The sequence below is a fragment of the Hemicordylus capensis genome, chromosome 2 (genome assembly GCF_027244095.1).
Source record: "Hemicordylus capensis ecotype Gifberg chromosome 2, rHemCap1.1.pri, whole genome shotgun sequence".
Lineage (NCBI taxonomy): Eukaryota > Metazoa > Chordata > Lepidosauria > Squamata > Cordylidae > Hemicordylus > Hemicordylus capensis.
This window is the reverse complement of record NC_069658.1, coordinates 39,063,144-39,077,166: the sequence shown is the minus strand read 5'-3', so window position 1 is coordinate 39,077,166 and position 14,023 is coordinate 39,063,144. Positions and strand designations below refer to the sequence as shown.

Genomic DNA, 14,023 nt, shown 5'->3' with positions numbered 1-14,023 from the left:
AAAAAGGGTGGAGGAAGGCAAAGACAGAGAGAAAGAGAGAGAGAGAAAGACAGACAGACAGAAAGAAAGAAAGACAGACAGACATGAAAGAGAAAACAAGGAATGAGGGAGGAAGACAGAACAATATATAAAAGAAAAGAAATAAAGAAGGAATAAGAGAGAAGAGAGAGAAGGGAAAGAAGAGAACAAAATAAACAAAGAGGGAGGGAGGGAAGGGAAAATAAGAGAATTAAAAGTAAAGAACAAAGGGAGGGGGGGGGGAAGGGGGGGAAATAGAAAAAAACCACCAGCCCCAAAGAGAACACCCAAAGAGGAAAAGAGAAAGAAAAGAATTTTAAAAAAAGGGAAAAGGAGAACGAGAAAAGGAAGGAAAGGAAAGAAAGAAAGAGAGTCTGAAAGAAAAAAGAAACAAAAAAAAAAGGCGAGAGAAAGGAAGAAGGAAGAAGGGTGGGGGGGAAACCTAGCGCCTGTTATTATAGCGGGCTTGAAAATACTAGTAACCTATAAAGCCTTAAATAGCTTAGGCCCTGGATATTTAAGGAAACTCATCCAGAGAGATTCATCTGCAGTTGCCATCAGTTCGTCTGGTGGCTACACAGCAACGGGCCTTCTCTCTTGCCGCCCCGAGACTCTGGAATGCACTCTGCAGAAATAAGAGCCCTACTATCTCTGACAACTTCTAAGAAGTCTTTAAAGACACATTTTTTTCCACCCAAGCTTTTTAAGTAGACTGGAAATTTACAAATATAATAAATTAAATACATTTATGAAAGTGTGGTATGCTTGTGACCATTATATGTATATTTCTCATCCCATAGAGGGGAAACAGACTTATTTTTCAGAAGAGAGAGATTCCAATAAAGGAAATCACAATCCAGGAGAGGATTTTTGATGTCTTTCCTCTCCTCCTCCCACCACCATTTAAAAACAACATTATGGCGATACTCCTGCCAAGAGCTCTGTAGAGAAGACACTTCTCATTACAGGCTCTCTTGATTCCAATAACATGTGCAGTAAAACAGCATGAAATTAAATTTCTTGCTAATTTTACCAAACTGCTAGTGTAGAGTAGGGACAATATGTAATAAAAATATGTAAATGTGGCATTGGTCTTTTCGAACAAACAGCATGCATAGGCTTGCTGCCTATTTGTGTCTCTCTCCCCCCCCGCATTGCAGTGTGCTTGTTTCCTTGTTAGTAATACAGTTTCCTAACTTCCTGAAGATGTGCCTGGCATTGTTCTCCACTAGTAAAAAGTAAATATTCTTACTGTTGTATAAGAGAACTGAACTGTCTCCCTTAAGGATACACTGCCTACATTCATCACAAAATGGCTGATCATCACATAATGGTTGTTGTCACCTATATTACAAGGACCACTACAGGATGCAGTGTATCTGGCTGTACCGCCTTGATGGACCCCTATCACTGGCGGGAGGTAACGCCAGAAGTGGAGAGCAAGTTTTTACCCCCAGTGCAACAATGACATGATGTGCAGCAAATGGGGCACTCCACTTTGCCAGAAGCCCTCAGGTCTGAGGGCAGGATCTATGAAAGTGTGCAGAAGAAGCAGAAAAACTAAGTGGGGAGGGGAGTCAGTCTGGGTGACCAAGTCCCTTGTGACTGAGATAAGTCTCCTCATGAATAATAGCCTGCTTGGAAGTAAGAGCCTAGTCAGAAGGGGGGGTGCGCTTGAAAACTGCATATAAAAAGCAGCGGAAAGACGTATGTTCATCTAGTTCAGCATCTAGTAGGTTCATCTAGTCTGACATCCTGCTTCCTAGATACTTCTGTATGCCTACAAACAGGACCTGTAGGCAATTGCTTTTGGTCCCCAGGAACCGGTGTTCAATGACATGCTGATTGGGTTCATATAGATACTAAGGCTCTGCATGACATCAGACCAATAATCAGAACTGATGTGATCCAAGAGCTGCTCCAATGATGGTAGAGGAAGGCAAGTGCAGAGGCGTATCTAGGGAAAATAGAGCATAGGGCAAGCACTGAAATTGCGCCCCCTGTCCAAACATCTGACACCCATCTTTGAGATAACTTTACCATAATATCAGCTCAAAAATACAAGTCAAGCTCGTTAATCTTTTAATATTTCAAAAACTATTTAGCAGTGGACGTAGCCAGACCAAAAAATGCTGGGAAACTACCAATTTCAGTATGCTGGGGCTCATGAAATAGACAAATAGTATGTGGAGGTGTACTTGGGAAACTAAACAGAAGTGCCTGTATAATTCTCTACTGTGCATTGTGGCATCACTACTATATAAGTTTTTAAAATAAATGGAGAATTTGACTTTTCCCAGATACTCTGAAAATAATTAAAGGATATGCAGAGTAAACTGTGTCACTGCTTGGAATATATTCTAGTATTTCAGAAAGGCAGTTAAAATGAGAGAAAGAGAGCAAGAAACTCCCAGGGGGCCTGAATACTAAGGATTTCACACTGATTCAAAGAAAAACTCACCATTAATAGCCATATTATTAAGACATCACATTTAACTCACTTATCACAAGAAGCAAAGTAAGAGCAAATGAATACAATCCTAGCTCATAAGTTTCAGCTCAGTATTCACAAGCCCTGATTCTCTGTACATAGTGCCAACCTGAATATGTGTACAGTGACTTATATTATATTAATTAAAAAAAAAAATCCATAGCCCCTTTGGGGGTCTTCCTAAAGGCCATAGAGGGAGGTCTTCAAAGGTTCCCCCTCTCCCTGCTGGCCTCTAGGGCCTCACAGGGACCATTTGAGCATGTGCAGTGGCCATTTTTAAATATATATCTATATTTTAAAATGGCCGCTGAAAACAAAATGGCTGCTGTGCATGCTCAAATGGCCTCTGCGAGGCCTGGCATGGCCTAGGGCCTCACAGAGGCCATTTGAGCATGTGCGCTGGCCATTTTGTTTTTGGCAGCCATTTTTTTTAATTTTAAAAAAGGGCGCCCCCCTTCAAGTGGCGCCCAGGGTACGTGCCCTGCCTGCCCTACCCTAGATACGCCCCTGGGCAAGTGAGGTGGTAGGGGGCATCTTGCAGCCCTGAGAACTCCTGTAATCCGCTGTCTGAAGCAACTACCTTACTATACCTCATGGAAGGGTTGTCCTGAACATGCTTGAGCTGCAGTTCATTGGATGCCTAAAGTATAATCCTCAGTAGGCAGGGGTGTGTGCATACACAGACAAAAATATTTGAGTTGACAAATAGCAGGAAACTCAAAAGATCTAGTCATGTGCCAAGCTTACAAGTATACAAGATAAGCAGGTGATAGTTCACAATAGCAGTAATTAATGATAACAGCATTCTTCTAACAGTCCTAGGTTAGCTAGTCGGTACTTATTCTGACCAGAGACAATAGAATCAAACATTGTGATATATTTTAATTCAGCTATCTCATCTCACGTGCCAGAATTCCTTTGTAAATCTTCTGTTGAAGAACTTGCCACTTTCAGATCTTCAGCAAAGTGAGTATTAGAATTCTCTCTCACTGGTTTCTGAATGTTTCAGTTCCTAATGTACTCTTATTCTTGTGCATAAACTGACCTGATAGTCATATAGGCAACTGAAGGATACTGCTGGCAGATAATAGCAACTTAATGCTAGCTAAGCAAGTCATTTCCCCACTGTGCCATTAGGCGGCTATATAACAGTACTGGGGGCAAAGTTGGCATTGGCAGGATCTGGTTCCTGGTTTTTATTTCTACTATATAGCTTCTTGTTCTCTTTTAAGATTAGAAAACTGTCTGGAAGCAAGGACAGACCTAGCACCCAAAGTCTGTGGGAAAGGTGTGTCACTATCCAGGATGAGCTGTAGATCACCAATGATAATAACTTGGAGTGGTTTTAGCCGGGAACTGTAGGTGACAATCATTGGTGGTCAGCATTTCCTCTTCTGGATCCATCTGGTAGTAAATTGTTCCTAGGTACACATCTAGACTTGTCAATCTGTGTTTTTCATTTCATTGAGAGAATACTGTAGTTTTAGGAATGCCTGTCATAAATACATCTGGCGAGAGTCTCCATTCAACAAGGCCTCCATCCAGTTGTGTTATAGGGCCTGACTGTTGACCATGGATTGTGTGACATGTTCTGGGTGAAAGTTGAAGGCATGTGGGTATGTGTAGCAGTCAGTGGGTTACTGGTATAGAGTGGTGCTTTTAAATCCATCATGAAGTTGCATGGCTGCGTCCAGAAAATGAAACTGCTTCGTGGAGTGGTTCAGGCTCAGATTTATACTTAGTTTTCTTAGTAGTATACTTAGTAGTACCCCTTCCTTCCTTCCTTCCTTCCTTCCTTCCTTCCTTCCTTCCTTCCTTCCTTCCTTCCTTCCTCAGTCTTCTCTTACCCTCTGAATTTTGTTAAGCAGACTCACCTAATATTAAATATTTGAGATTCTGTTAGAATTATAGCTATAATTAATTCGTTAACTGTAAAATGTTTTGAAAAAAATCTCAGACTAATTCTCTAGTCTCCAAACCATTTGACAGTAAAGCTTGAATGTTAGGAGCAAAATATAAACACTATACTATAATTTCTATCACCAATAAAATCCCTAGCCTTTGGTTAAGGATGGCAAGCTCTTTCTTCCTGAGAGGTGAAGGCACCATGAAAACACTCTTGTTGCTGATGGCACAATCACCACCACACAAGGAACTGAACTCCAAGTTATATAGTGCAGCACAAACCACTCAAAACATCCACATGTCTTTGTGTACACTTATACAGGAAACCAGTCCAAAGAATGCTTACTCAGAAGTAAGTCCCACTGAGTTTAATGGGACAGGTGACTTTTAATATTTCAGACTAAAGCCAGTGTTAGTACTGTATTTACTGATATGGCAAGGACTAGTCCTGCTTACAAATGGCAGTGCTAAAATAATACGAAGGATGAAACTGCATGGCAGAAGAGATCTCTGATTGGATCTCCCAGTGTCTTTTTCTTTGACTAATGCAGCTGTGATGGGACCCACTTTTGAATCTGGCCATAATGTTGGCGGTGTGAGGGGTGTTTTAACATTTACTCTCCCCTGGTCCTATCCAACTTGCTCCCTCAAAGCTGCTACTCATACTATGCTTTCTGTGTTTTCCTCTGTAGCTGATAGCACCTTTGGGGGAGGATTCAAGTCACCTTTGTGGGAGTATTCAATGACATAGAGATAGGTTAACCCCCCATAGTCCACCTTCCCTGGTCAATAGAGTAATGCCTTGTGCTTGCTAAAGTTCAGGCTTCATCTTCCATCCAGCTCAAGTCACTGACCTGAAGAACCATAAGATGGAAGATCATGACTATTTTATATTCTATAAAGGGTGTGGATGAATTTGAATCCGTTATTTGATCTCAAATCGAATTGCAGATCCCTGAATTGATTCATTGAAAGCAGCTAACTTGGCCAGTTGCCTCAAGAAATAACCCCCCAGATCAAGCCAAAACAGGTGCCATTTTGAGGCCTGTTTTGCTTACTCTTTCCTCCAAGGTAGTGCATCAGCCCACCTTGGAGGACAGGTCTACTCAAGGTGGGCTGACATGCTAAGCCTGGAGCTGGGGGTTGGTGTACCCACTGATTCCAGTTGGTAGACCAGCTCTCCTGGTTTTCTGGGGAGAGCTGGTCTACCAATTGGGGTCTGCGGGTACACTACCCTGCACTCCAGACTTAGTGCATCAGCCTGCCTCTGAGGGCTGGTCTACCTGCTGATCTTAATCAGTAGACCAGCTCTCCCCAGAAAAAAGTGACATTTTTTAGGCCCATTTTTCCAGCAAAATCAATTCAGGTTGATTTGGGGGTGATTTGTCAAGGAAGCTGGCCAAGCCAGCTTCTTTCAATGAATTAATTTGGCAGTCTGAGATTCAATTTGATGTTGAATTGAATCATAGATTCTGATTCATGCATACCCCAAACAGAATATAAAGAAGTAGTTGAGTGTTCTGCTTCTTTTAATATGGTAACTCTTACCTAGGATTACCTCCCACATACTATGGATTTGGCTTGTATCTGACTGTCAGCCCATGAGTTACAAAGCAGCATTGCCTATACCGAGTGGCTGCCATCTTGAAACAATATGACAGATTGACAAAAAATAACCCTATTGGGGTTCCCAGAACCCCCTCCCATAGTGAATTTGATTTTAATTGGACTATGAACACAAATGTTATTAGAGGGGGACATGTGGACATATACATGGACACAAACAGACACAGTGGCTGACATCAAGAGCAGTGGAGCACTTCCAGGAGATGTTGCACTAGCACAAGATTGTTGCACTAGTTAGTTGCGCTAAATCTAGTGTTTGTGTCCAGATAAGTGTTGCACTACTGCAAGCATGCTTGCAGTTGCAGAACAGTTCAGCAACTGTGGCATGCCTCATTTGTTTTAATGGGGATATATAAGTTGATATGCTGGCGATGCAATGTGCATAATAACTCTTAAGACCTTTATTGTACAAAAAGAAATTAAAGATGGTATACAAAAAATAAAATAAAAGACGTTCCGGTGTAATACACCATCATCAGTTAAACAAACAGACGTGCACAGAAAAAAAACCTCCTCTGTCCCCCAGCTGTTAAATTTCATAGAACTGATAACTTTCTGTTCCATGACTGGAAGAGAAATAAGGGACGGGGGGCGGGGGAGAAAGGGAATCGATTTTTCTCAAAGGCTAATGAAACTAATAGCATCAGCTAGTGCCTTCCAAGCATTAATATCTGGTCTAATTCCTTTCAATCCCCAAAATAGATATTTTAGTAGGCACTATTTTGCCTTCATGCCTTTTTCTCATATGCATTGACCAAGGTTTTGTTCTCTGTATTCAATGCCTCCTATCTGCTAGATGTTCTTGATATCTATCTTTCAGTGGCCTACCGGATTCTCCAATATCAAATGAAGTACAACCAAAGCATTGAATTTTATATATTACACCTTTCTTCTCACAATTTCCTCCCCGCTGTTCAAAAATCTCACAATCTTGTTCATCACATTTCCTATCATACAACCTGGAGTTAACTAACAGTTGTTTTAATGTCATTGGTGCTGTGCAAACTATATTCACTTTAATTCCTTGAGGCTATTCTCATGAGCAGCAAAAATTGGGCTAGGAGAACCTAGCCCGATTTTTGCTGCTTGTGTAAACCACCGGGTTCGCACGCGAGCCCGGTGGTTTACAAGTGGCTAACCCACTTGAGAAGCCCTCCCCTAACCAGGGTTAACGGGTCATGTGCTGCCACAGCAACTCACAAGGAGACTCCCAACCGGGGGGCTAAAAAGCAGCAACTTTTGCTAAAAAGCAACTTCCAGGGGGCGCGCAGCCCCTGAACTCTCAAGCCCCCGCTGGCTCCATGATGGAGCTGGCAGTTGTGTGGGTGGCCGCTGCGGCCGCCCAGGCAGGGCTTGCTGATCGTCTCCCGCAAACCCTTTCAAAGTGGGTCTCACTGATCGTGAGACCCGCCTCCTTGTCTTTCCAAGATTCTCTGGGTTTGCAGAAACCCAGATTCTCTGGGTTTGTTAATCGGGACATTTGTGAAGAAACACTATATTGCAATAGTTCAATTGTGCAAATCCTCTTTTTTTTCAACACAGTTAGGTAACATCTTGTGTTACCATGACTTTGCTAATTCTGCAAGTGCTCCATTGCGCTGGGCATCGGCTGGTGATTCCAGCTGACACCTTTTGGAAATTAGGCTAAAGTTTTTGTTGTTTATATTACCAGCATTCACAAACAAAATGCAGAGGACACTGAGTCATCAAAACTGGGATAGAAAATCTCATGAGAACACAGTTACTTCTCGAAGGGTCACTGAATCCAAAGCTTTTAGGTGTATAATCCAAAAATCGAGGCAGGCATTGATCCTGAACAATAGGACCAGACAGTAGCACTTTGGTTTCTGAACAATCTGATTTTGCACAGATGGACAGTTCTGAACAACAAAAACCACAGCAACTTGTTAGCATCAGTAATGTTGAGGAGCTCTTTTCTGTAATTTATTTTGATATGCCCTGGATAAACCAGTCTGAATAAGAAGGGCTGCCTCTAAAGTGAGAGTCAGTAAGGCTCTCCACACAAGCAGTGTGGAAAGCCTGCCAGGGGGTTGTGAGGAGAGCGGGCTTGATCCGCTCTCCCCACACATGAGCACGCAGCTTGCCCTGGGCAGCCGGAATGGCCGCCCACACGATTACCAGTTCTGTCACAGAGTCAGTAGGGGTGGTGAGGATCAGGGGCCTCCCAGCCCCTGGAAGTCCCAGAATGCACTGCATGAGTGTGCGGGGCATTCTGGGAAGCCCCCCCCCGACACTGGGAGCTTGTTGTAGCCTCACAGTCAAGGGTCTCCTTGTGAGTCGCCATGCTGTGATGACTCACAATCACAAAAATTGAGTTAGCGGAGCACTCGCTCTGCTAACCTTGTTGGGGGGGGGGCATTTTAGAGGGCTGGCCGCTGGGAACTGCATGGCTCCCATTGCAGCACACGACCAGGAGAAACTGAGCTAGGCAGGCTCTCTTAGCCCGGCTTCACCTGGTTGTGAGAACAGCCTCAGTGTGAAGTAGTGGCTAGAGGGGGGAAGCAAAGAGGGAAGGCCTCACCACAGATATGGAAAGACACCAACGTGTGAAGGCTACAAATGAAGATCTGATGTAGTAAGGAGTTTCTTTTAAAGCAGATTGGAAAGGATAGAGTACAGAAAACCAGAATAAGTCGGCATCTGCACTTCATGGCCATTAAGTTTAATATGACCATGTGGAGAAGCATGCTCTGATTCTGTCACACTTAAAACACCGTCAGGAAACAGTTCATCTGCCTCATCCTTATCGTATGGTAAATCAGTAATGGAGCGGAGAGTATACTTGCAAACCTTAGCAAAGTGTCCCCTTTTTTGGACCTGTTGCAAGTGACCTTCCGTGCAGGACAGTGAGCAAAATTGGCTTTGAGGACACCCTGGTAGCTCCTCCTTTCTTGTGCTGCCACTTTCTGGCAGCACAAGAGTATGTATGTATCTATCTATGTGTGTATGTATTTGATTTCTATACCGCCCTTCTAAAAATGGCTCAGGGCAGTTTACACAGAGAAATAATAAATAAATGAGATGGATCCCTGTCCCCAAAGGGCTCACAATCTAAAAAGAAACATAAGATAGACACCAGCAACAGTCACTGGAGGTACTATGCTGGGGGTGGATAGGGCCAGTTACTCTCCCCCTGCTAAATAAAAAGAATCACCACGTTAAAAAGGTGCCTCTTTGCCCAGTTAGCAGGGTTTAACTCAGGAGTAATAATTTTTTTAAAAACACATTTTATATCCCGCTCTTCCTCCAAGGAGCCCAGAGCGGTGTACTACATACTTAAGTTTCTCCTCACAACAACCCTGTGAAGTAGGTAAGGCTGAGAGAGAAGTGACTGGCCCAGAGTCACCCAGCAAGTAATAATATCCAATTGTATTGATGGCATGTTTGTATAATGCCCTTCTCCACTACCCTTTTTAGATATTTTCACCACCTGTTTAGGAATGGGGTTTTTTGTTGTTAAAAATGGTTAATGTTGTCTTTGTATTGACCAGTTATGCCTGTGAGGCTTATTGTCTCACTAAGGAAATACACCTGTGCTGTTTCCCTGATATATTTATCACAGAGATACAAATAAGCTGGCTCAGACTCATTTGTAGAACCTATTTGCAACCAAGCTTGTGAAGAAAACAGAGTGTTTCATTTCTACAGGTCAGCAGATTGGGTTTTTTAATTTTTTTGAGAAGAAATCTTATTAAATATTGGGACAAGGCTATAGTTTGTGTGTTATTGTCGGTAGTTTAGAGTGAATACATCCAACTTTATTCATGGTGAGTCATGTTGTCCCTTTTCTATAATTTGTGCTAGTATTCAGCTTATGCTATTCCTGTTTATTATATTTCAATAATATTGTATGCATTTTCTTAAATGAAAACTGTATTATTTCTCAGTCTGTTTATTTTGAAGTGCCTTTGTAATGAGGGCACTGCAAAAATATTTCTGTTGAAATGTGCTGGGCCAGAAATGTGGATACATTTAAAGGATTCATTTTTCTTTGTAGTGGCTGGAATTAAGGGGCAAGAGTGTGTTTGAGTATCCAGTGAGAGCCAGACTAGATGTGATATGGGAGTTCTGTGACTGGAACTCGTGACGGGGTTTTTTTTTCAAAAATGGGAGGAAAGGTCCTTTTTCTGTTGTGGAAAGGGCATTTGTAACCCTTTGTTCTGTGCAAGTCCCTGACTTAAATTGTTCTCCTGATGCTGCTTCTAGGAACAGACAGAAACAGCTACAGGTAGAAAAAGGTTTCTTGCTCACAGCAAATAGCTTAAAGGTGTATGTGATTTTTTTAAGCTGTGGAATCAATGCAGGGGTGCAAAGAGTTAAATTCTCAAAGTTCACACTCGCCATGTCCTAAATCCAGTCTGAACACCCACAGCTGCCTTTTGAAAAAGTGTTTCAGTCATGGAGCTTCAGCATTGCCTTCAGCCCTTGGGGTCTTCTGACCTATGCTAACGCCATATGTCTGTTCCTCAGAACACTGTTTTGAAAATACAAAATGTATTCTGTATGTATTACTATTTATCCAGAACTGGAACCACAAGTACTGGTGTAATCGGATATCACTTTTCCTCTGCCGTGAATGCACACTTGGTATGTCAGGGAGGCAAAATCTATACAGCATTTAAAAAAAGCTAATTTACCAACATAAAACTAGCTTCCAGTCAGTCTGTGTTTGCTCAAGCCCTTTGTGCAATGATTTAGTGCCTGTAGAATGGATATTTTACAATGTTTGGCAGGTATGTGGAATTCTAGGATTAGCAGCAAATTGTAAAACAAGTAATGGTATCTTTCTGTAATGATGAATCTTTAAGATAGTAGATAAGTATTTTATCAAGCAGTAAGATAAGTAGTAGATAAGCATTTTATCAGTTAAAGCTAAAAGCAAGCAGGAAAGCAGTGGCTTAGAAGTAAATGTGGGCCTTGTGGAGCTTTCTTGTACAGAATTGTAAAAGACTTCAGTGGTTTTAAATTGGTTTACATAAAATTTGAGTACTCCAGATTAGCTGTTCAAGGGGAATTGAAGGGATACCTTGATAGGAGCACTCGGTTTTAGTACGACCTAAGGCTCACAATAGTGCCTGGAACCTTGGCTAAGTACACTAGCTGACATCCTGACTAAACTTAAGGAAGTCCCACTGAAATTAAAAGGACAAGTTAAGCTTGTCTATTTAGTCTTTACTTTCAGTGGGACTTCCTTGAGTAAATTTAGTCAGGATGTTGCCACTGTACCCCAAATGTTCAGCTGAAAGGGTTACATACCCTATCAATGTTCTCTTAACATTTATAGAATAATCCAGTATGCACTGAATGTTAAGCACCTGCTTAATTCTTCAGTTGAAAGGAAGCGGATTTAAGAGTACTGATCTCTGGGTGGACTGTGAAAATAAGGGCAGGTTGTAGCAGTAGCAATAGCACTTACATTTATATACCGCTCTATAGCCAGAGCTCTCTAAGCGGTTTACAAAGATTTAGCATATTGCCCCCAACATTCTGGGTACTCATTTTACCGACCTCGGAAGGATGGAAGGCTGAGTCAACCTTGAGCCCCTGGTCAGGATCAAACTTGTAACCTTCTGGTTACAGGGCGGCAGTTTTACCACTGCGCCACCAGGGGCTCTTTGTGCCACCAAGGGCAGTTTTACCACTGCGCCACCAGGCACCATTTGCTTATGGGAAATGTAAGTTTGCAAGTTGCCTACTTGAATTCTCACCATAAAAATATCTGATGTGTATGAACTGTGTTTGCATTATGATGATAGACCCAGAGATGTTTCTGGGGAATATATAGCTTAAAATTGTTTGGAAAGCAACAGTATATCACACACATTGTTTTATATACAGTTGCTGAAGTTGTTCTGGAGACTGTTTCTGTAATGAAAGTAGGAACCAAAATGCTCCATAAGTGGGTGGATGGAAGGAAGCAATACTGGGGAACACCATCAGAGAATTGAAATGGGGCAAGCAGCAGTGGCCCTTTTGGAGCTAGCTGTTGTATGGAATTATAGTGTAAAGTTGGTTCCATATGTCAGTCTCCTGTGACAGCATTTTCCAAAGGCCCACATATTATAGTTTTTATGGATTCTTACATGTCCATTTTGTCTCAGTGCTGTGCTCAGAGCTGATGCATCATATAAATCAATTCTTTTGTCATGAAAGAATGAGGAGAAATGGACCTGTATCACAGTTCAGGTTTTTGTGGGTTTTTTAGTTTTATGTCACTCCTCGCAAAAACTACAGCATACCATATTTAGCTCCTCCAGGCAGCTTCTTACCATCCTGTTGCAAACATTCAGTCTATTTCTCCTTCACTCACCCCTTTGCAACTATAGCACTGTTTCTTTCCACCTCCATCTTGCAGATGCTCCTAGCTCTAAGAAAATCAGCTGACCCTCAGTGCTCATAAAGTGAGCATCTTCAGCATTCCAGCTATACAAAAAGCCTAGAGAGATGTTCAGTTGACTTTTTACTTGACACAACAACTCCTGTAACATGCATCTGCTATTGTTTTTAAAATACTATGCTATTCCACAACAATGGACAGTTGTTGGGGTTTTTGCCCTTAGCTAAGGCAGTTTTAATTTTAATAACATGCTTTTGCACTTTCTTTTACCTTTTTTCTCTAGAGGGGGTAAAAAGATTCACGTCATTACTTGTACACATGTTAAAACTGAATTACATCTCCTATACAGCCAAAATGCACCCCCGAGATAACACATGGCCTTTTGCCCTCAGAACCCATCAGCAACACTTGAACAGAGAGCAAACACATTCTTGTTGTATCATTCAATTGTCAAATTAAGTTTACCCTAAAGGAAGATGACAAAAGCTTCCTCCCCACCTTGTTTAAACTATCTTCAGTCTGGTCTCACTGCATAATAGGCAGCCAATTTCATGCTTAGTTTCTGAAGCATGCAAGCAGCTGGTCTCTTTCATGACCACTGTTGGTTGTTGCAGTTGATTTTTTTTAAAGACCATGAACTTCTATTTCCTATGGAGAGAGGCATAATTTAAATGCATAATGTACAGTATTTACTTTCTTTAAAAACCCACATCTATAGACATGTTGTTGCTTTTATAGTCCCTCAGCTGGGATTAGCAATTTGACCTTGACTATCATCAGAATGTGAGGAGAATATAAAGCAGGAGATTTCTCTGGAGCAAATGCTTTAAAGAACCTGCCTAGAATAGAATATTCTCTATCTATGCACTTCATTATAGGGGTGACAATCCCTTTCCTAACAAGGCTGGGGTATTTTCTTTCCCCCTATATTTTCTCTTAGAATTGAGATGATAAACGTTTTCTAAAACATGACAACCACAATATAATAGACTATATTTAAAGCTTTTATTTTAAAAAGGCATTCACTTGATTTGATGGACTTATATCCTTCTTTTAAAATCAAACATCAAAGCATATTACAAAAAATAAAACAGAATAAAAAGAAATATCAGACAAAAAAATAATAGCAAATTAAAACAGCAGAGTTAAGAACCAAACGTTAGGCACAACAAAGAATACAACATTCCGAGTAAAATGCCTTCCACAAGATAAAGGTCTTCTCTTTTTGCTGGAAAATGGTTAAAGGGGGAACCTCTCTGGAAAGATAACTCCATAAGGAAAGAAATGTTTTTTTCACTAAATGAAAAATGTGTACTATAGCACACTGTAATTCCCCACCCCAGTTACTTCATAACAGGGCTGTGAGATAGGTTGCTACGAATCCCACTCTGAGATGACATAAATCCATATCAGAAAATGATGTTTAAACCCAGGCACCAGCCTCTGCAGTAAATGTAAATGCTGTTTCTGTCCCTGTATCTACTAAACAAACGCTACTCTGGGACCTAAAAAATATCAGCTGTACCATAGAGATTTATTGTCCCACCTAACTGGGCAAAGAGGCAACTTTTGAAAGGGAGACTCTGATATTAACCAGGAAAAGGTGGCCCTATCCAACCTCAGCA

At 41.5% G+C, this 14,023-nt stretch overlaps 1 protein-coding gene across 8 annotated transcripts in view; it reads left to right on the top strand.

Annotated features, from left to right (window-relative positions):
* Positions 1 to 14,023, top strand: part of PDE4D (phosphodiesterase 4D) — a 990,732-nt gene that overhangs the window by 150,436 nt on the left and 826,273 nt on the right. The window contains exon 1 of one of the 8 annotated variants that reach the window (XM_053289924.1): positions 3,455 to 3,475. The exons of 3 other annotated variants lie outside the window; for them this stretch is intronic. The gene's annotated coding sequence lies outside the window, so the exon portion shown is untranslated. Of the gene's footprint in view, positions 1 to 3,454; positions 3,476 to 8,422; positions 8,637 to 9,571; positions 9,829 to 11,718; positions 11,737 to 14,023 lie in introns of those variants that run through there. 4 more of the 8 variants (XM_053289925.1, XM_053289921.1, XM_053289922.1 and 1 more) reach the window with 4 other exon arrangements.